The 20,472-nt window shown below is 48.5% G+C and overlaps 1 long non-coding RNA gene across 1 annotated transcript; it reads right to left on the reverse strand.

The window, feature by feature from the left end:
* Positions 1-8,087: 8,087 nt before the first annotated feature.
* On the reverse strand, positions 8,088-19,161 carry LOC113600129 (uncharacterized). The gene is made up of 3 exons (XR_008292094.1): positions 11,058-19,161; positions 9,210-10,051; positions 8,088-8,712 (listed from the first exon to the last, which is right to left on the reverse strand). It is a non-coding gene; the product is annotated as an uncharacterized LOC113600129 (long non-coding RNA).
* Between the last annotated feature and the right edge of the window lie 1,311 nt (positions 19,162-20,472).

A 20,472-nucleotide genomic window follows, 5' to 3' on the forward strand; every position in this document is an offset into this window, starting at 1 on the left:
CGGACACCTGAGCCACCCAGGTGCCCCTACAATATTATTGATGACATTCCCTATACTGTACATTACATCCCCGTGTCTTATTTATTTTAAAACTGGAAGACTGTACCTCTTAATCCCCTTCACATGACTATTTCATCCATCCCTCCACCCCTGGCCCTCTGGCAACCATCAGTTTGTTCTTCTATCTATGAGACCGTTTCTGTTGTTTTTTATTTTTTGTTTGTTTTTTAGATTCCGCATATATGTGAAATCATGTAATATTTGTCTTTCTCTGTCTGACTTATTTTACTTAGCACAATACCTTCTAGATCCATCCATGTTGTTACAAATGACAAGGTTTCATTCTTTTTTATGGCTGCCTAATATTCCAGTGTGTGTGTGTGTGTGTGTGTGTGTGTGTGTGTGTGTGTGTGTTTTATATATATATATATATAAAACATCTTTATCCATTCATCCAACCTATGGAAGCAGGTTGCTTCCATATCTTGACTATTGTAAATAATGCTGTGATGAACATAGGGGTGTGCATGTCTTTTCAAATTAGTGTTTTCTTTGTTGATTTTAAGGTTAAATATTTCCATCATTCATTCATCCTTATGTTTTGAACACATACTATTGTCCTGTTCTCAGCCCTAGTGATATAACAGTAGAACAAACAGACCAAGTGTGGTTCTCATGAAGGTAAAATAATATCAGAGACAGTTATTAAAATTCAGTGAGTGGAAAGACAGCAAGACAATTGCTTGCAAATTAAGCAGCGTGCTTCTAAATAACTCATGGGTCAAAGAGAAATCTCAAAGGAAATTACAAAATACATAGAACTTTAGCGGGAGCTAAAATATAACATCAACCTATGTGGGGTGCAGCTAAAGCAGAACTGAGAGGGAAATTTATAACACTGAGTTCTCCCAGTAGAAAAGAGAAAATGTCTCAAGTTAGCAACCTAAGTTCTCACTTCTAAGAAAAAGAAGACCAAACCTAAGTCAGCAGAAGGAAGGAAATAATAAAGGTAGAAGCAGAAATCATTGAAACTGTAAGTGGAAAAATACAGAAAAGATCAAATGAGAAGCTGGTTCTTCAAAAACATCAATAAAACGGGTAAACTTCCAGCAAGACTGACAAAGAAAAAGAAGACACAGATAACCAGTATCAGAAATGAGACCGGGGATATTGCTATGAATCCTGCAGCCATCAAAAAGATAATAAGCAGATACTTTAAACATCTTTACGTTCATAAATGACCACTTAAAAGAAATGGAACGACTCCTCAAATACCACAAACTACCAAAACTCGGCCAACATGAAATAGACTGGCTGAAAAGGCATTTAACCATCGAAGAAACTGAGTTTATAAAATTTAAAAAGCTCCTGAAAAAGAAATCTTCAGTCTCTGCTGGTTTCCCTGCAGAATTCCTCCAACGTTTAAAGAGTTAACATCAATTTTACATCATCGTTTCCAGAAACTAGAAGAGGAGGGAACATTCCTCAACTCCAGTAGTGAAGCTAGTGCTCTCCTCATGTACCCAAACCAGGCAAAGTCGAGGGAGGAGACTTTTGGTTTCCAGTCTGGTAACGAAAGGGTTTAGAAGGTACCAATTTATTCCAACAAATAAAAAGCCGAACAGACTGAAAAATGCACCACTCTTCTTTGATCCATCAAAGTAGTGAGGTCACAGGGCAAACCACGGCGCCCCCCCCCCACACCCCCCAATTGGAGACACAGACCAGAGGATAGAGAAAATCACAGTTTGCCAGGGCAGAAACCCACCAGCAGAAACCTCTGGGGAAATCAGTGAGGGGGTTGAGGGGGAGGAACCCGGAAGTGTAACGGACAAAGGGTGGGAGGCTCAGTGCACACCAGTCTGTGAATTAAAAACTCCAGGGGGCTCCATCATGGTGGCCCTCACGGTTTTGTGAGTTTTATCTCCAGGAGCGCCACCAGGTTCTCGCGGTGAACATCCCAGAAAAATCCCCCTGTGCTTCCAGCAGGAGGGGTGGAAAAAGGGAACATTGTAAAGATAGTTCTGTTCTTAAGGAGACTTGCCCTGGAGAGAAGCTATTTCCTTGAGACTAACCTATTGGGGTTTTATCAGAGCCTAATCGCCATGGGTGAGGAGAAATACTAAACTCGAGCCTGGTTCAGTCCTTCGTGGAAAGGAAGGGGAACACACAACTTAGCTCCATCCCATCCTTTCCCACCTAAATCGAGGGTGGGTGGGGACAGATGTACCTGTGAAGTTCACAGTCCATGCCCCTGGACTGCTAAAGACTGCTTCCCCACAACCTACACCCGCCCCGCCTTACCAATACATCCCTGAAGCCCTATTTATTAACAGGCAAAAAAAAAAAAAAAAACCCACAAGAAACCACAGTTTGAAGAGACTGAACAAGCATCAGAACCAGAGTCGGATACAGCAGGAATGTTTGAATAATCAGACCAGGAATTTTTAAGAACTATGAGTAATACACCAAGGGCTTTCCTAGAGAAAGTTCTTCCAACAATAGCAGAATACATTCTTCTCAAGCTCACATTCACCAAGTAGACCACATTCTGGGTCATAAAACACACTTTTAGCAAATTTAAAAGAAAAGAAAGCATTCGATGTCTGCTTTCAGACCGCAATGGAATTAAGCTAGAAATCGATAACAGACAGATAGCTGGAAAATCCCCAAACACTGGGAGACGAAACAATACGCTTGTAAATAGCGCATGGGTCAAGTGAGAAATCGCAAGAGAAATTTTAAAATATTTTCAACTAAATGAAAATGAAACTGCAGCTTACCCAAATCTGTGGGCTGCAGGGAAGGCAGTGCTTAGAAGAGAATTTATAACATTAAACACATATATTAGAAAAGAAGAAATATCTGAAGTCCATAATCTAAGCCTCCACACTAGGAAACTAGAAAGACAAGGGCAGATGAACATAGCTGGAAACCTAGACGATCTTGGGTATGGAAGTGACATTTTAGCTATAACACCAAAGGCACCATTCATGAGAGAAGTAATTTGTAAGCTAGATGTCATTAAAATTAAAAACCTCTGCTCTGCAAATGACAATGTCAAGAGAATGAGGAAAGCAAGCTACAGACTGGGAGGAAATATTTGCATAAGACCCATGTGATAAGGGACTACTACTCAAATAACTCTAATACTCAACAATAAGAAAACAAACAGTCTGGCTTTAAAAAACCAGCAGAAGGTCTGAACCGACCTTCCCAAAGAAGATACACAGATGGCAAAAAAAAAAAAAAAAAAAAAAAAAAAGAGAGAGAGAGAGAGAGAAGAAAAAAAATAGCTTATCATAAGTCATCACATGAATGCAGACTAAAACAAGACACTACCACACATCTATTAGAATGGCCCAAATCCAAAACACTGACACCACCAAAACGCTTGCAAGGATGTGGAGCCACGGGACCTCTCATTCGCTGCTGGTGGGAATGAAAAATGGTGTAGCTACTTTGGAAGATGGATGGACAGTTCCTTCCAAAACGAAACATACCCTTACCATACAATCCAGCAGTTGCAACCCTTGGCATTTACACAAATGGCTTGAAAACTTATGTCCACACGCAAAAAAATCTGCATGCAGATGTTTATAGCAGCTTTGTTCCTAAGAGTCCCAAATTGGAAGCGACCACAATAAGCCCCCAGTAGCTGAATGGATGAACCAACAGTGGGGGCATCCAAACAATGGAATGCCATTCAGCACGAAAAAGAAATGAGCTACCAAGCCATGGAAAGACATGGAGGAAACTGAAATGCATATCACCAGGTGAAAGAAGCCGGTCTGGAAAAGGTTCCGTATTGTATTCGTCCAACTATATGGCATTCTTGGAAAGGCAAACTGTGGAACCAGTAAAAAGATCAGCGGCTGCCAGGGGTTGACGGGAGGGAGGGCAAATAGGCAGAGCACAGAGGATTTTCAGGGCAGTAAAACCAGTCATTAGAATATACCACACTAAGAGTGTTCCCTGATGTAAACTGTGGACTTAGGGCAATAATGATGTGTCAGCGTAGGTTCAACGAACGTACCAGCCTGGTGCAGGTTGTTGATGGTGAGGGAGGTCGTGCATGTGTTCCGGCAGGGGTTATATGGGAGCGCTCTGTACTTTCCACTCAATTTTGCTGTGAAGCTAAAACTGTTCTAAAAAATACAGTTTAATAATCAAAAGAGAAAACCACAGTCCACTATCTTTCATGAACTCAGATACAAAAATTCGCAACAAAATAATAGCAGATAGCATCTGCATTCAGGAGGTGGGATGGTTTAATGCAGTGAGCTAAGACTTCAAATTCAATTACACTTTCTTTCAATTACCAGCTTCCTGTTTGGTGCAATGACTCTGAGCCTCAGTTTACTGATAGGTTAATCAGAAATAGGACCTATCACTTAGGACTCGTATTTGCATTTAGTGGATGGTGTAATACATCTAGAAATAGTCAATGGACCTTATTATTTTGCCATGTTTGCTTCGGGTTTTTTCTTACAGAGAAATAAAATGCTACAGATGTGCTTAAACATCTAGTTCCATATCCCATTCTCTTTTTCTCCCCCCTCTGTTTCTCATCAGGGATCGTTATCCTGAAGTGGTTAATGTTTATATTTCTGGTGAATGTTTTAATAATATTACTATTGAGATACATCTTAAAAATATTTATACAGCATGGTTTGTATTTTTTAAGTAAATGCAAATGGTGTTATTTAGTGTCTCCAGTATCTATCCCTTGGTATCATGCACACGCACACACACACGCACGCACATGCACACGCACACACACATTATAACAACCGGGAGTGTACTGAACGTGCTTTTAGAAACATGAGCACCTGCTTTTGAAAGTTTGACATCCTATTACAGCTAACATGACATCCTGCTAGAACATACACTTCCTGAGAGTTCAGTGTTGTTCCTCCAGCGCCTAGACCAGCGCCTGGCACGTTGTAGGTGCTCAGTAAAATACCAGGGACACGAGGGAAAGATCCCGTTAGTCCCCTCACCTACTCCATGAGTATTGACCTTCCCATTGGCGCAGCAGCTGGGAGACAATAAAGAATTCGCCTCCCATCCCTAAGTTGGGAAGCGGCAAGTGTGGGATTTAAAGCCACCTAATTGGCTGCCACAGCTCAAACACTTCTGACCTCTCTACGCTGGGCAACTGAGCCCACTCACGACTCTGGGGTTCTGGGAGATGGTCATCTCCTTTGGGCGGGGCTGTGGTGGGTCTTCCCCTCTGTAAGAAACCAGGGGAAGGGTGGGCTCCACTCCCGAGAAGAGGGGCGAGCAGCAGAAGTTGCAGGAGGCAAGATATCCAGGGACATTTGCAGGACTGAGGGAAGAAGTCAGCCTGCTGTATGTAAATATGCCAAGAGGACAAGAGCCTTCCCGCTCACAGGGTCTGGGGCCGAGCTAGTGGGAAAGGAGACTGAGGGGCTTGACAGAAGCCTCAACTGTCCCAGCAGACATACTGAGGAAGCAAGCTTGTGGTATAAATAAAGGAAGAATGAAGCATTCAGTCACTGAGTATTTGCTGCCTATTACACACATATACCCACACACAACCCCCCCCACAAACACATCCTCCAACATTCGCTCATGCACACACTTACAGACCACACACACACACACACACACACACACACACAGACACGTCACCGCGGCCCACATGGCTTGACTCTATTTTCTTGGCATTCCCAGCCTCCAGAACTGTAAGAAGTAAGCGTCTGTTGAGTAAGCCACCATGATGTTTTGTGACGGTAGCCCAAGCCAGTCAACCCCACCAACGGCCCACAAGCCCCTGCACTATCTTGCTCGTCTCCCCCTTTCTGAGCACCTCTCTGACTCCTCTTCCCTGGCTCACTCCATTCAGCTGCCCTGGCCTCCTGACTACTCCCTGAATGCACAGAGCACAGTCCTACCCCAGGGCCTTTGTACTTACATCCATTCTATGAGGAAGGCTTGTTATACTTCCATGGCAGATGCCTTTGCTTCCTTCCATCCTTTATTCAAAAGTCACCTTCTCAATGAGGCTGGCCAGGAAAACCCTTTAGAATTGCAACTCACCTCCCCCACCCGGCACTTCCCACCTCCCTTACATGTTCTACTTTGTCCTCTTTTTGCCATGCACTCACCCCCTTCTAACTTACGGTATTCTTTATTGTTTATCATCGATTGCCTGTTACCTCCTGCAAGAACGTAAGCTCCAGAAGAATAGAAATATGTATCAGTTCTGTTCACCGATGAACCCCAAGTGCCTAGAACCATGCCTGGAACACGGCTCCCCCTCAATACGTGTTTCCTGATTGAACGGATGGACTTCTTCACCGCTGGCGCCAGGCGTGGAGACCGTGTCATACCAGCATTGCCCAGCAGATGGCAGCCGATTCACGCCAGAGACAGCTGGGAGCCTGCACTCTTGAACTCCAGGTTCCTCCCAATTAAATCCAAAATAACAAGCCAGGAGACAAAAATCCGGTTTAATTTACTCTTAATGCAGCCTTGTATTTGTAAGAAAGAAGTTGTAGGTAGAGGGTGAGCTGCTGAGCTGATAAAGCGTTTATCTAACACGAGAGACTGTTTACCCACAATTCAAGGGTAAAAAAATGAAAACAGCTGTCGAGAAGAACCAAGCAAGGTCAGAGTCCTCCCACGGTGGGGGAAAATGGGGGTGAAGAAGGTTTGTGGCCCCGGATCTACATCCTTCCTCCAAAGGATGGAAAAGTGACGCTGGACCACTACAACCGAGGGAAAGAAGGAACGCTAGAAATTAACACGGCACCTGGGGAGTGGAAGTTTCCCGGCTTCCTCAGAAGGTGCCAGAAGACGCTCTGTTACAAGAACCTTGGGTCTCGCTCTGCAATACCGTCCTCTGGGCCCCCGCCAAGCCTCCCTCTTCCTGGGTGCTTCCGTCACTCGTGTCATCAGGGAGACGAGTTGCAGCCGTAACCAAGTCTTCAGAAGCCAAGATCAGGTGCTCCTGCCTTTGATCAGATTCAGCCTTTGAGTGAGTCAGGTTAGGGGGAGGCTCCCAGGCAGACACTGCTTGCGAATCTGCGTCTGCTGACCCAGAACTATCCAAGCCAGCTGGTCAACCCGGATGCCGCTGCAGTGAGGACGAGAGCTGCATGTACTGGGTGCTCCCCGTGCACCAGGCATGCGCGGAGGGCACCGCCTGCATGATCTCATTAGCCCTCTGAGCAGCTCTCTGAAGCCCATGCTGTCCTCGTCCCCATCTCACAGATGGCACAAGAGAGACACCGCCTGCCCAAGGACCCAGTGAGTTGCTCTCCAGCTCACTCTCAGCCACTGGGAGGGGGGCATCTGCTGAGATGCACTGTGGATCCTGACGAACTTCAGAGAACAGTTGATGCAGCCCCTTCCGTTCGCAGATGGGGAAGCTGAGGCCCAGAGAGGGGGAGGGAGCCGCCCAAGTTCACTCGGAGAACTGAGAAGCCCACCCACGCTTCTATGCACCAAGAAGTATCCTGCACCTTAACATCCCTGACTCGTGTTGGGAGGCCACCCCAATAACCAAGTCGCAGGCTTTTATTTTGCGCTCGCAGATTCCAAACTGGCTTCAGTCCCTGCTGGCAGTACGCACTTCTGCATAAGCTCTTGTCAAAACAACAACACATCTCAGTTTAAGAGTTTCATCAAATTTAGGAGCCTCTCCAGCCAGGCGCACTGGCCTCTCGTGATGTGAATTCTGGCTTCTGTGGCTCGTTGGCCGATGTTCTTGGTCAAGCCACTCAGCCGCTGAGCCAGTTTGTTCATCAATAAAATGGGGATAACAACATTCACAAAAGGGGGTGTTATAGGCCCGTGCTAACACAAATGTAACAGGAGCCACAAATGCAAGTCACAGCCGTAATCTGAAGTTTTCTAGTAGCCACTTAAAAAAGAAAGATAAAGGAAGGGCGCCTGGGTGGCTCAGTCAGTTGAGCGTCCGACTTCGGCTCAGGTCATGATCTCGTGTTTCACGAGTTCAAGCCCCGCATCGGGCTCTGTGTTGACAGCTCGGAGCCTGGAGCCTGCTTCGGATTCCGTGTCTCCCTCTCTCTCTGCCCCCTCCCTGCCCACGCTCTGTCTCTCTCTCTCAAAAATAAATAAAAAAGGTCAAGGGATCAGGTGAATCAAAGTACATTTATGCTCCATTTTTCATTTTTCTATTTGGTTTCATTTGACCCAGTATATTCAACATATTATCATTTAAATATCTAATCAATATACAATTGTTAACAAGATACTTCGTGTTTGATTTTCTCTCCAAGTTTTCACACTCTGGTGTGGATTTTGTACTTACACCTCATGGTAGTTTGGACTAGCCACATTTCAAGTGCTTAATAGCCCCACGTGCAAGTGGCTACTGCCCTGGATGGTGCTGATCTCGGCCTTGATAAACATTGTGAGCACACGGCTCTATATTTTAAGAGCCTGTGTGTCTCTGCCTTGTCTGGGACAGACCGACTTCATGGAGCCTGAGGATAATCTGCTGGGACCCTGACAGGCCTGGAAGGTCTGCCTTTGGGCTCAGCAGTGGAGGTGATAACCCCCCAGGTCTTTCCTGCTCTGAGCAGGTCACTGGTGCCTTTGAAAACCTTCCCTCCCCAGATTCATTTCCTCCAGGGTCACACACGGGACTTCCGCACGCTCTGCAAATCTTCGTGTCCACTTTGTCCTCGGTGTCATTGCCAGGAGTGTTCATAACAACTGCACAATAGACGAAAGCCCAATCAGGACCAAGAGCGGAGAGGAGGGCGAGGTGACAGGTGACGGGAACTGTGCCCTCCCTTCCCCTGTGAGATCTGGGCCCAGGGCTCTGGTCACCATGGCGCCCAGATGCTGTCCTTGTTTTCCAATTTAGAACATGGCCTCACTGCCCCTGGCTCAACTCGGTGGCCTGAACCGAAACTCGGTCTTTCCAAGGGGAGGTCCCCCTCTTTTGCCAATATTTACGTTTGATAATTCTTCGGGGTCAGGGGTGCAAGTGCTCAGGGGCTGTGCTCAGAGAAACAGCCAAGGGCCCACCCACAGGGGGCTGAGGTGGGAAAATGGGACCACTCTCTACCTGGATTCCCCTGACACTGGTCCCTGGGGTTCAGGAGGGGGACCAGGTGCCTGGGCTGGGCCAAAGTGGGTGGGAGACCCAAGGTCCTGGGGCTCTGGTTTCCCATTGGTTTGGGGGTACTTTGCCACTCCCCCTTTACCTCCAGCTCCCAGACAGTTCCTTGTCTTCTTCTGGAAGGCAGTGGTTGAGGGCCAGAGCTCTGCCTTCCGACTGCCTGGGTTCAGATTCTGACCCTGCCGCTTACAGTGTGACTCCAGCACGTTCCCAAGCTCCGTTCGCAGCGGTGTCCTCATCTACAAATGGGAGAATAACTCCCTCCCTGGGTCTGCTGAGGACTGAACGAGGCAATACAGGTAAGAGGTAGCATCATGGCAGGCTACTATCAGTAGATTTTACTGGGGAGAGAGCTGACTCCCCAACACTTTGGCTGGTGCTCAGGATAAGAGGGCCTTCATGATTTTCTCAGTTAACTAATTTTATGGATTCAAAACACAGCCTTCGCGTCAATCCATGCTGCTAGAGATCAGAACGATCTCTGAGATATTTTGTTAAGTGAGAAAAGCAAAGCGCGAATTCCACAGCCGCGCTGTGGAACAGACAAGCGCGGCCTGTAGTTGGAATGATACGGAAATTACTCGTAGGCGGGGATTCAGGCGGGAGCCAGGGGCAGGGGTACGAGAGGGGTTGACTTTTCATGATCCCGTCCCTCGTGAGATTCAACGTCATCGGAGTGGTACTGCCTCTTTCCTTCTCTTCGAGCATGCAGTCCTTTTTCCATGAAAAAATTACCCACTGAAAAGCTCTCCCTCCCCCCACCCCATTACAAAGGAAAGCATGGTCATCGTAGCACATTTCCGAATTTGGGAGAAGAGCGTGAAAAGGTTCTGTCATTTCATCGCTGGACGGGTGAAGACCCAAAGGTCCTACCTGGGGAGATGGTCTGCTGCTAAATTCATTGGCCGTGTATCACTGCTTAGACATCTGTTGGGATTTAATTGGGGCGAGAGGAAGAGACCAGAGGGGTTACTAGCGCCTGTGGAATCACCCCCCTCCCAACAAACAAAGCACAGCGCACACACACATACACACACTGAAGGGGGACTGCGCACTACTCTGCACCTCTCGACAACCAAAGCACTTAACACGCGCACGTGCACACACACACACGCGCGCGCACACACGCAGTAATCCAAAGGGCTTCACATACCCATCCAGTAATCAAAGCACTTCATATACCCACACCGATGACCAAAGAGCTTCGCACACATACACGCCTGACCAGCCGAAGGGTTCACATGCCCACCCACACCTTCCCCAACAACCAAAGCTCTCCATACAGACACCCCCTGCAAAAGAAAAACCCAAAGCACTTTGATGTGTTTGCCGCCACAGCAGATACTTGAACATCGAGACGTTGGGCAGCGACTTTCTTTTCAGATTAATGAGCAGAGAAAGATCGAGGCTGGGGGGGGGGGGGTGCGGGGAGGCGGGAGAGAGCAATTACACCTAAATCTTTTCTCTGTTGATTAGGGATTCCTTCTCCAGCCCGCTTTGGCTCCTGCTAAATCTTTTTCTAATGAGATGTGGCTTAGCCAGATCAGAGCGCTGAGAAAAAAGTTGCAATTAACTTTAAGAAGTAAAGGAGTGAGTGAGAAGGGGGAGGCGGGGAAGGGGCTGGGCTGGAGGGCAGGGAGAGCGGGCGCAGGGGAGAGGCTCTCCCGCAGGGCAAAGGGGCCCAGGCCCAGCCCCATCTGGTCCATCCTCCACTTTGATTCCAGAGCTCAAGGAAAGTCCCTCGTGCCCCCTATCCCTGCCGGGTCAGGCCTCTCGGCCACTCCAGGCTCCGGTCAAGGGTTGGGAGTGGTGAGGGTCCCCGGGGCCTGGGCCTTCTCCGCTCCGCACCCCCAGCACCTGGTGGGGAGGGCGGGGGGGCAGGACCCTCTCAGCCATCTCTCTCACACCTGAGCTCTTCCTTCTGCCCACTTACCCCTGCAAAGACATGGGGGCCCTCGACGGCGTGCCAGGAACCTCCCTGACCCCGGGTGTCAAGTCAGCACGAACTTCCAGACTTGCTGGAGTTGGCTGGCTCTCTGTTGGCAGCCAGAAGCAGCGGTGCCGTCGTGCCTACGGCACTGAGAGCCACAGCTGGGGTCTCTCTAGCTCTCGACCTCGCTCACTGCTCCCAGGGGGCAGTCGGGCCCCAGCTATTTTCAAGTGAGCCGCTTAGAAGGGCAGAGAGGGTCTGGGATTGAAAGAGACACTTCATCTAGAAATGGTGGAAAAAAAAGGGGGCGCCTGGGTGGCTCAGTCGGTTGAGTCTGGCTCTAGATTTGGGCTCAGGTCACGGTCTCATGGTTTGTGGGTTCGAGCCCCACGTCGGGCTCGGCACTGGCAGTGTGGAGCCTGCTTGGGATTCTCTGTCTCCCTCTACCTTTGCCCCTTGCCTGCTCTCTCTTTCTCTCTCATAAATAGATGGATAGATAGATAGATAGATAGATAAAATGTTGACGAAGCTTCCAGAAGCTTCCAGAAGCAACACAGAGTCACCTTCATTTGTTCCTCTATTGATACACTCAAGCTCCACCAAGCTGCAACTGTAGGAGGCGCTCCCCCTCTCTGGCGCTCAGTTTCTCCATCTCTCGAGAAAAATAAAGACGGGGCCGTGGGCAGTGGATCTCCAGGGGCTTTGCCAGTCCTGATGCCCGGAGATGGGCAGAAGCCCAGGCGGACTCAGGAAGTCCTGGTCGGAGGGGTGACACCGGTGCCCTGGCCCCCGGGCCCTGCCCTGTGCCCCCACAGGACACGGACCCATCGCTGCAAACTATTATCCACGCACAGACTGGTTTCTGCGCGATTTGGCGATCAGTATCCAGCAGGGCCTGAGGGCAGCTTTCGCAGATCTTGGCGTCTGTCTCTAGCCCAGTGCTTGGGGTGGGGTCTCAAATAATAACCTGGCATCTGCATGCCAGCCGAGCTGGGGACCCCACGCTTGCATCACCCGAAATTAGGAGAAGCGGGGTAGACGGAAGGCCAGGGGTGGGGCACACGCTCCACAATCTTTAGTCACACGGAGTCATATATGCTAAAAAGGGTCCAGGCAGACCGTCCGAGTGGATTCCTTCACTCTCTTATCCACACCACATCCTTTACCGCACCCCACGGACCTCCCTGTGCAAAAGAGAAGGGGTTTTTATTGCGCTGCTGGTGACTTAGGGGGAAAAAGTGAATCCGGGGCCTCTAAATCTTGGCCCACCTGATGAGTTTGCATGGTTCCCAAAGGGGAAGGGCCTGCGAGTGTTGGTGGCCACCCAGAAACACAGTTCCCTCAGGAGGATATTTGGGTGACCCCTTACCTCATAAGCTGTGGAGATGACACCAGGCCAGGGGACAGATAAGCTAACCCCATTTTTTTTCCCGGGTCTTGAGTTCCCGAGAGGTCAACCTATTCTACAACCTTAAGGCCCAGGAATTTCCTTAGAGCCTGGTTCCCTGGGCCCCTGGTCAGCCCTCCTTTCTGCTTCTGCCCTCCACCGTGCTAGCTGCCGGAGACAACCCTGAATTTCTCCCATCTTTCTCTGGCTCGCCAATCTAATAAGCATATGTGCTAGAAATACTAGCTGGAGTGCTAAGTTAGAAATTCTTCTTAAACGTATAGTAAGGTCAGATGAAGGGGGGGGGGGCGGGAAACCCAGAAAACAAAACACAAAACTCCGAAACAGAAATTGGACACAGGAGGGCAGATGTAGACTGAACAGGAAGTGCTGGCCCTAGGCTAAATGAAACAGCTGTCACCATTGTTCTAGACTGAAAACTGCCTTTGCAAACTCCACGCGGCCCAGGCTCAGAAAGCAGATGTTAATAATTACAGCACATGAAACGAAGGGCACAGGATTAGGCAAGTGACGAAAAAGAAATGGTACCAGTAGATTTATAACTCGCTCAGGCAAATCTGTTTGGGCGGGTGGGGGTGGGCAGGGCGGCCCCCTTGCAGATGCCCCCACCCAATCTCCTTCCTGGCTTGGCATTTTGGCTTCCGGGGTTGTCTCCAAATCAGGGGATCGTTTAGTCTATTTTAGGGTCGTGGTCCCCGGAGGCCTTTTTCCCAGCTGCCTTTCTGGGGACCCCAGGCCTACAGGCCACAGCCCATTGCCTCTGATGTAAAGGAAAAAGATAGACTCCCCAATACCCAACCCAAGTACCCAAAGGGGATCTTTGGGCAGACCGAATCGCGGAGTCCGGCGGCTCACCGGCGAACGGGGACGCACGGACACGAAGCCGGGCAGCCATCCCTGGGGCTCTTGCTTTACCACGTTTAAACCCAGGAGCTCAAGTTCTTTGCAGCTGAAATTGATTCACACTTTAAAGTCAGCCAGCCCCCAGCGCCTTGGAGGAGGCAACGGGGCGCTGGGAGAACGTTGGGGCCACTGAAGGAAGTGCGCAAAGCAAGTTTCTTGGGTTAATTACATAAATAGAAAAGTCAGAGTCTTCGCATGTTTTCTGAACATTCCTTGGTGCTTTTCCATGTGCGCCTGAGTTGTAAAAGGCAAAACAAAACACACACGCACATCCACCCCCAAATCCTCCCGTCCCACCACCCCCTGGAAAGGACGTCTCCAGGAAAGGTTAGAAAGAAGGTAAAGCATGTGTTTGCCATCTTTATGCCGATATGGAAACCATATGCTTAAATACACTAGCAAACATACTTAATATAACACTCTCTTTTATTAAATGTGGTTTTATAAACGCTCTCCCCAGCCAGGGCACCTTTGCTGTGCTGGAGGCTGGAACTTGGCAAAATAATCTCCCCGCTGTTACATCTATTGATACACATTTTTGGAAAATGAGTCTCGGACCCTCGGAAAATAGACTGGTTCTGATTATTATTGCAAGTGGGAAGGGGCACACGAGGGCATCTTTTTTCCTCTGATAAATGAAAAGAAGTGTAACGGGTGCTTTCTGCAACCTGTAAAAGGGCAGAGCCATCTGTGATTCATTTAGCAGCTCCTTACAGAAGATTTATTTGATTAATTCGGTCAGAAGAGAGAGAATATGGATTTTCCCCTGCTCTGAAAGGCACATACGCACTCACACATGCACACAGGCACCCACCCATGGGTAGACATCTCAGGAATGAAAAATGACTAATCGTGTTATTGGAACTGGCCAACGCGGGGCCCCGGCGGTGAGATAGTGGGCTCCCGCCCTGCCGATGGGAGGGCTGGTTTCGGAATAGATTTAATATCCTTGGGCCCAACGCCACCGAAGAGTGACCTTAGGGAATAATCCCATGAACCCTGGATCGCTTTTATCAGGTATTGATTACTGGTGCCAGGCTCTGTGCGCAGCACTTGGCACGTGTTACCTCATTGCACCGTTGCGACAACCCCTCCGCTTCCCAGACAGGGAGACTATCCCCATTATTAGCGGTCCTTGTTCAAAATTATTTTCACTTTTTTTCGGATGGTGCTTGGCTTTCTTAGTCCTCTATGCCTAAACCATGCGGAGAGAGGCCACAAATCTACATTCGTCTCATATTGGGTAATCTTGGAACAGGTCATCCACATTGGCTGTGCTCCGTGCCCTGTGGGTTCCAGTTCGGTGTAGACAGAGAAAGACTCCACTAGGGGCTGGAGGAGAGCTGGCCTCCTCTGGCCTTGCTTGTCCCTAACTTGCATGGCCCAACCCTACCCTATAAGCAACTGTCTGTAGACCACTGTCAATTCCCAGGGAGTAGGAACGGCCCTCGAAATGGGTCCTTGAGGAAGGCAAAGAAAATGGTGACAGTCAAGAAAAAGTATAAAATCATGTGAGATTGGAGCCAAAGAAGGCTTTGGATATCAACGTCAGGAGTGGCAACATCTGACAAGGGATTGGTGCCATGACTCTCCTTCCTTAGACATTGCTAATTGGTCCCAGTTCTCGCCCTCCCCTAAACCCTCAAAATCCTTCTGGACACAGTTCTCTGGGCAGCCTCTACCAAAAGATCAGAATTAGGGCATGAGTTGAAAGCTGTTGGTAGTCCCTTCCAGCCAAGTGTTCCATTTTGTGGCAGGAGAGACGGGCTCAGAGAGAAGTCGGCTACAAAGCCAGTTGGGAAGACAGTTCCCACTTCTCTGCCCACTAGTCCTTGAATCCACACCAGTGGGGCTGGTGGAAGCCAAGGTTCAGGGGGTCATAAACCTCTGTGTTCGGCTGAGTTTGCTCTCTCACCCCTACCCGGGCCACCCCCAAAGGATGTCACTAACACTGCTCTGTAGGCAGGATAAAAGGCATCCCCTGGAATGCTACAGAAGATTGAAATCTCTCCGTTACTTTAAAATAGTTAACTTCTTGGGACGCCTGGGTGGCTCAGTCAATTGAGTGACCAACTTCAGCTCAGGTCATGATCTCACGGTTCATGGGTTTGAGCCCCGCATCAGGTTCTGTGCTGACAGCTGGGAGCCTGGAGCCGGCTTTGGACTCTGTGTGTGTGTCTCTCTCTCTCTCTCTCTCTCAGCCCCTCCCCTGCTTGCACTCTCTCTCTCTCTATTTCTCTCAAAAATCAATAAACATCATTAAATTTTTTTAATAAAAAAAATAAAATAGTTAGCTTCTAAACCAGGATAGGGTGGGGCAGCCTGAACCCACAATATCTGACAGCCTGGAGTCTAAGATTCTAGAAAGAAGTGGAAAGTTTCACTCTGGAAACACTAGGGTCAGCAGAGACTCTGCACTCTGGTCTTTCCCACCTCTCTTCACTCGCTGGACCACAGGATCCAAGGCAACTGGCACTCGGCAGGCTGAAGGCTTAGAGTGCTTGTCTCGGGGGGTGGTCACACGGTCCTCAGACTTTTCAGCCAAGTGCAATTTCTCTGTGGGAAGATGAATGGTTGTGTGAACGGAAGGAGGCATCTCTAAGTTTGGAAGTTCTCTCCAAAACTCCTTTCCTGCGGGTCCTTCCCAAGACCCATCTGAAATGCTTCTCAGCCCTGTGTGGCCCAAGAGAGACTTTGAGGCTCACTATCTTGTTCTGCTGAATCTGATTTTCCATGGAAGAAGCGAGGCTGAGGACCAGGACTGGTTTGGAGAATCAGAGTGAGTCTTATATGCCACGGATTTTAAAGGGAGGCTGTCATGGTGTGTTGAGCACTGAGAGTCTCTCCACTCTCCCATTTAGCAAGGTTGTGTGTTGGATGGTTAGGGGACCTGTTTAAAGACTGGGTAGGACTTGTGTGTGGCCTGCATCTCAGCTATTGGGTCTCTGTTGGGTGTTTCCGCAATTTTTGAAGAGGTTTGAAAACACTTTGTCGAAACATGCCTCCTGCACTCTTGTTTACGCTATGAATTCGTAATTCACAACGGAGAAAAGCTTGCTAACTGAATCATACTCTAGCCCAGCAGAGCCTCTTGAAAGGATCACAAATATTGAATGAGTGAGGTCCCAAATAATGAGGATTTTACAGTGCTCAAATGACACCCCTTGAAGGGGTTTGTTGACCAAACGTCATTTGTCGAATAAAGGGGGTTTGCCTGCCTTGAAAAGTGGTTTTCTGGAAGGTTCCTGAGTGAGGGAGTGAATTGAGCAGGCTGGAGAAGGAGCCAAGTTTGGGTGGGGGTCAGCATAGGGGTGTGGGTGAGGAGTGGGGAAGCGGCAAGGAAGAGGGGGGGCTCTTGGCACACCAATTTGGATTCCATGGAGGGATACATGAGCGGGCTGAGGTATGTGTGTGTTGCCTCGGAAGACTGATAAAGGAGGAAGCAGGTGTCACTGGGAATGACCAACTCCGTGGCCGAGCAATGGCCGAGCAGGAGTATTCACTAGCCGTGGGGACTTTGAGCAAGTTAGGCAATCTCTCCGCACTTCAGTTTCCTTCTCTGTAAAACAGTGGTAATAATAACACTTTCCTCATAGCGCTTCTATGAGGATTAAATAAGATAGAGCGCGTGTAACAGCCATCGAAAGTGTAGGATCAAGGAAACGTCTCCCAAACTGATGACTGGGTGAACAAAATGCGGTATATCCATACGATGGAATATTATTCTGTCCTAAAAAAGGGATGCGGTGCTGAGACACGCAGCTGTGCGGACGAACCCGGATAACACGATGCTAAATGGAACGAGTCAGACACAAAGGCCACACGTTACCTGGTCCCACTTACACGAAACGCCCAGAGGAGGTAAACCTATAGAGATAGAAAGTGGATTAATGACTGTTGCGGGCTGGTGGAGGGGGATAGAAAGGTCGTGAGGTGATGGTTAAAAGGGTACAGGGTTTCTTTACGAGGTGACGATGATGTTCTAAAATGGACCGTGGTGATTGATGGTTGCACAATCAATATGTAATAAAAACCATTGCGGATATGGTGAAAACCATTGAACCGTATGCCTTCAATGAGTGAATCGTGGGGTGTGTGCCTTTTATCTCAATAACGCTGCTAAGAAAAAGAAAACGTTCTCTTCCGTGTTTGAGCGAATGTGGTTATAGCAGAAATGTCAGTGCCTGTGACAGCTGGGGAGTGCCTGCCCCACTAGAGACATTCAGGTTAAGGAAACCCAGAACATGCCTGCGGGCCGGACTTGGCCTCAGCTTCCCCATCTACTAGCAGGGACAGAAACTCTCCCTTCAAAGGGCTCTTGGAAGGAAAAGTGAGATAATCTGGGCAGAGCTCTTAGCATGGAGCCTGGCATGTCCTAGGCACGGAGGAGACAGAAGTGGGCATCACCACTATTCCATTAGAGTCTAGAATTCCAGGCTGGAAGGGGCTGGCCAGACAATCCGGTTGGAAAGGGAGGGGGTGAGCAGGGGTCGTGTACTGAAGCCACAACATTCGGGTGTCACGCCTACTGCATCAGCTTTGGTCGTGTGTTATAGTTTGAAGATATTTGCAGAGTTTTCTAAAGATGCTTATATTCACACTTTCATAAGGTTGAGGACAGGTCTATACCACATGGTAACATTTTTAAATTTGAAGTGCCTTTGAGCTGGTGAAGGAGGCTGATGACGATTATAGAGGATGTACAGTCTCTCCCATTCCTGGGGCGTCGGGGTGGCTGGGTCGGTTAGACGTTCGGCTTTGGCAGAGGTTGCGATCTCACCGTTTGTGAGTTCAAGCCCAATACGCGGCTCTGCACTCTTGGGATTCTCTCTCTCTCTCCTTCTCTCTCTGCCCCTTCCCTACTTGCGCTCTCATGTGCTCTCTCTCTCTCAAGATAAATAAATAAACTTAAAAATAAAGTCTCTCCCATTCCTGCAAGCCACCCATAGGTGACAACAGTATTGTTAGAATTAAGTATTAAAGACAAACGTCGTGTACACAGAGCACTGAAGGGAGTCCAGGGCTGGACTCTTGGGCTGACTCAACCAATCCCAACTGTTGGACTTCAGGAGCATAATTTGACTTCAGTTTTTTTTTTTCCATTATAGACTGAGAAGATAGTGGGTGTGATTTCTCTCCTTCAAGCAAAAATCTTCAGCGTCCATAATAACGGCCCAGATCTTATTGCCGGCTAGGTAAGCCACTCCAGCTGTTCCAAAAGTGTGGACACAGGTTTCACAGACTGGAGCTTGTCCTTCTAGTCCAAGGGCCTTGAGTTCTAGAATCCCAAGATGAAGGTCACAACACGGGGGCCAGAGAAGAACCTTGCTATTATCTCCAACTTGAGTCCTCCCCGACTGAAGCATCAACCTGATTCCTTTCTTACTTTGCAGCTGTAGACACAGGGTTGACTATTGTTCCCCCTACTCCGAAACAACAACAACAACAACAATAACAAAAACCCACACAAAACAAAACAAACCAAAAACCCACTTATATGCACCTGAACTTGTGAATGCAACCTTACTTGAAAATAGGGTCTTTGGGGGTTCCCCGGGTGGCCCACTTGGTTAAGCATTGCACTCTTGATCTAGGCTCAGGTCATGATCTCACAGTTCATGAGTTCAGATCATGATCTCATGGTTCGTGAGTTCAAGCCCCATGTTGGCTCTGTGCTGACAGTCTGGAGTCTCTTTGGGATTCTCTCTCTCTCTCTGCCCCTCCCCAGCTCATTTGTGCTCTCTCTCAAAATAAATAAATAAATAAACGTTAAAAAAAAAATAGGGCCTTTGGAGATATAATCAAGTTAAGGCAAAGTCATACCGGACTAGGGTGGCTCTAATCCAATGTCTTTATAAGGAGAAGGAAATTCGGAAACAGAGGCAGCTACAGACATAGAGGCCACGTGAAGGTGGAGGCAGACGTTGGACTTGTACGTCAGCCACCAGCCAAGGGATGCCTAAGATTTCCGGCAGGTGCCAGTGGCCAGGAGAGAAACATGGGACAGAGTCTCCCTCGGCGTCTCTGGAAGGAACCAATCCTGATGACAGCTGAGTCTTGGACTTGTAGCTTCCTAAAAAGTGAGAGAATAAACTTCTCTTGCTTTAAGCCATCCGGTCTCTGGTACTTGGTTATGGCACCCCTAGGAATCTTAGATGAGGCATGAGGTTTCTGCCCCCCGGAGTGCCAGCACCATCTGGGTGAGGGGAGGACCTCCAGCAGGTTGAGGGAGGGAGAAGGCGGTCACGTGGGTGCTAGTATGCTTTGTCCACCGTACAGGCCCGTGGGGCTGCCACAGAAGACTCTGCCTCTCCCTGGCTGTGACATTGAACGTGGAACTGGGCAGCAGAGGGCTGGAGACAGCACACCCAGACTGTCACGGAAGGCTGCATTTGTCGCCGGGGTTTCCCTCTGTAACTTTGTGGTCAACGGTCAGAAATACATTTTACATTGCCACCTAGTACGCATACCCACAAAATGAATTTCATGAAATACTACCCGTTCTTCCTTACACTTTGACATTTTCTATTCTCTATTTGTTAAATGCTGGTTGCTACCCACCAAATTGACTTAGGACCCACTAACGATCATGACCCACAGTGTGAAAAACACTGAACTGGAGGAACTAGGAAACTAGTAAGGTCCGGCCCCTAGCCTGTTCTCTTCCGGACTTTTAGACCTCCGAAAGACGGTCTTAACCATCCCCAAACTTATTCATTCAGCAAACATTTATTAGCAACTTCTTTGGCTTTGAAAGATCAGGGGCTAAGAGAGAGCAGAGATACCAAGATAATGAGTAGCACTTAGAGAGCCACTCCCGCGGGCCAGGCATTGTACTAAGCACGGTGTGTGGATTTTCTCAGTTACGAAAATTAACGCTCAGATCACGGGCCCAAAGTTAGGCAGTTAACAAACCAGCAAGATCCGGATTTGGGCTCAAGGCAGCTCAACCCCAGAGTCAATGGGGTTAACCACTTGGCTATCTAGGAACACGCAGATAGAGGAAAGGCTCATTTGTGAACGTTTGAATAAATGCAGCAAAATTACACTTTTCTTCCTAGCCTCAATCACTGTCAACAGCTTGTGAAGGGTCTATTCAGACCTTTC

Source organism: Acinonyx jubatus, chromosome D2 (assembly GCF_027475565.1).
Source record: "Acinonyx jubatus isolate Ajub_Pintada_27869175 chromosome D2, VMU_Ajub_asm_v1.0, whole genome shotgun sequence".
NCBI classification, from domain to species: domain Eukaryota; kingdom Metazoa; phylum Chordata; class Mammalia; order Carnivora; family Felidae; genus Acinonyx; species Acinonyx jubatus.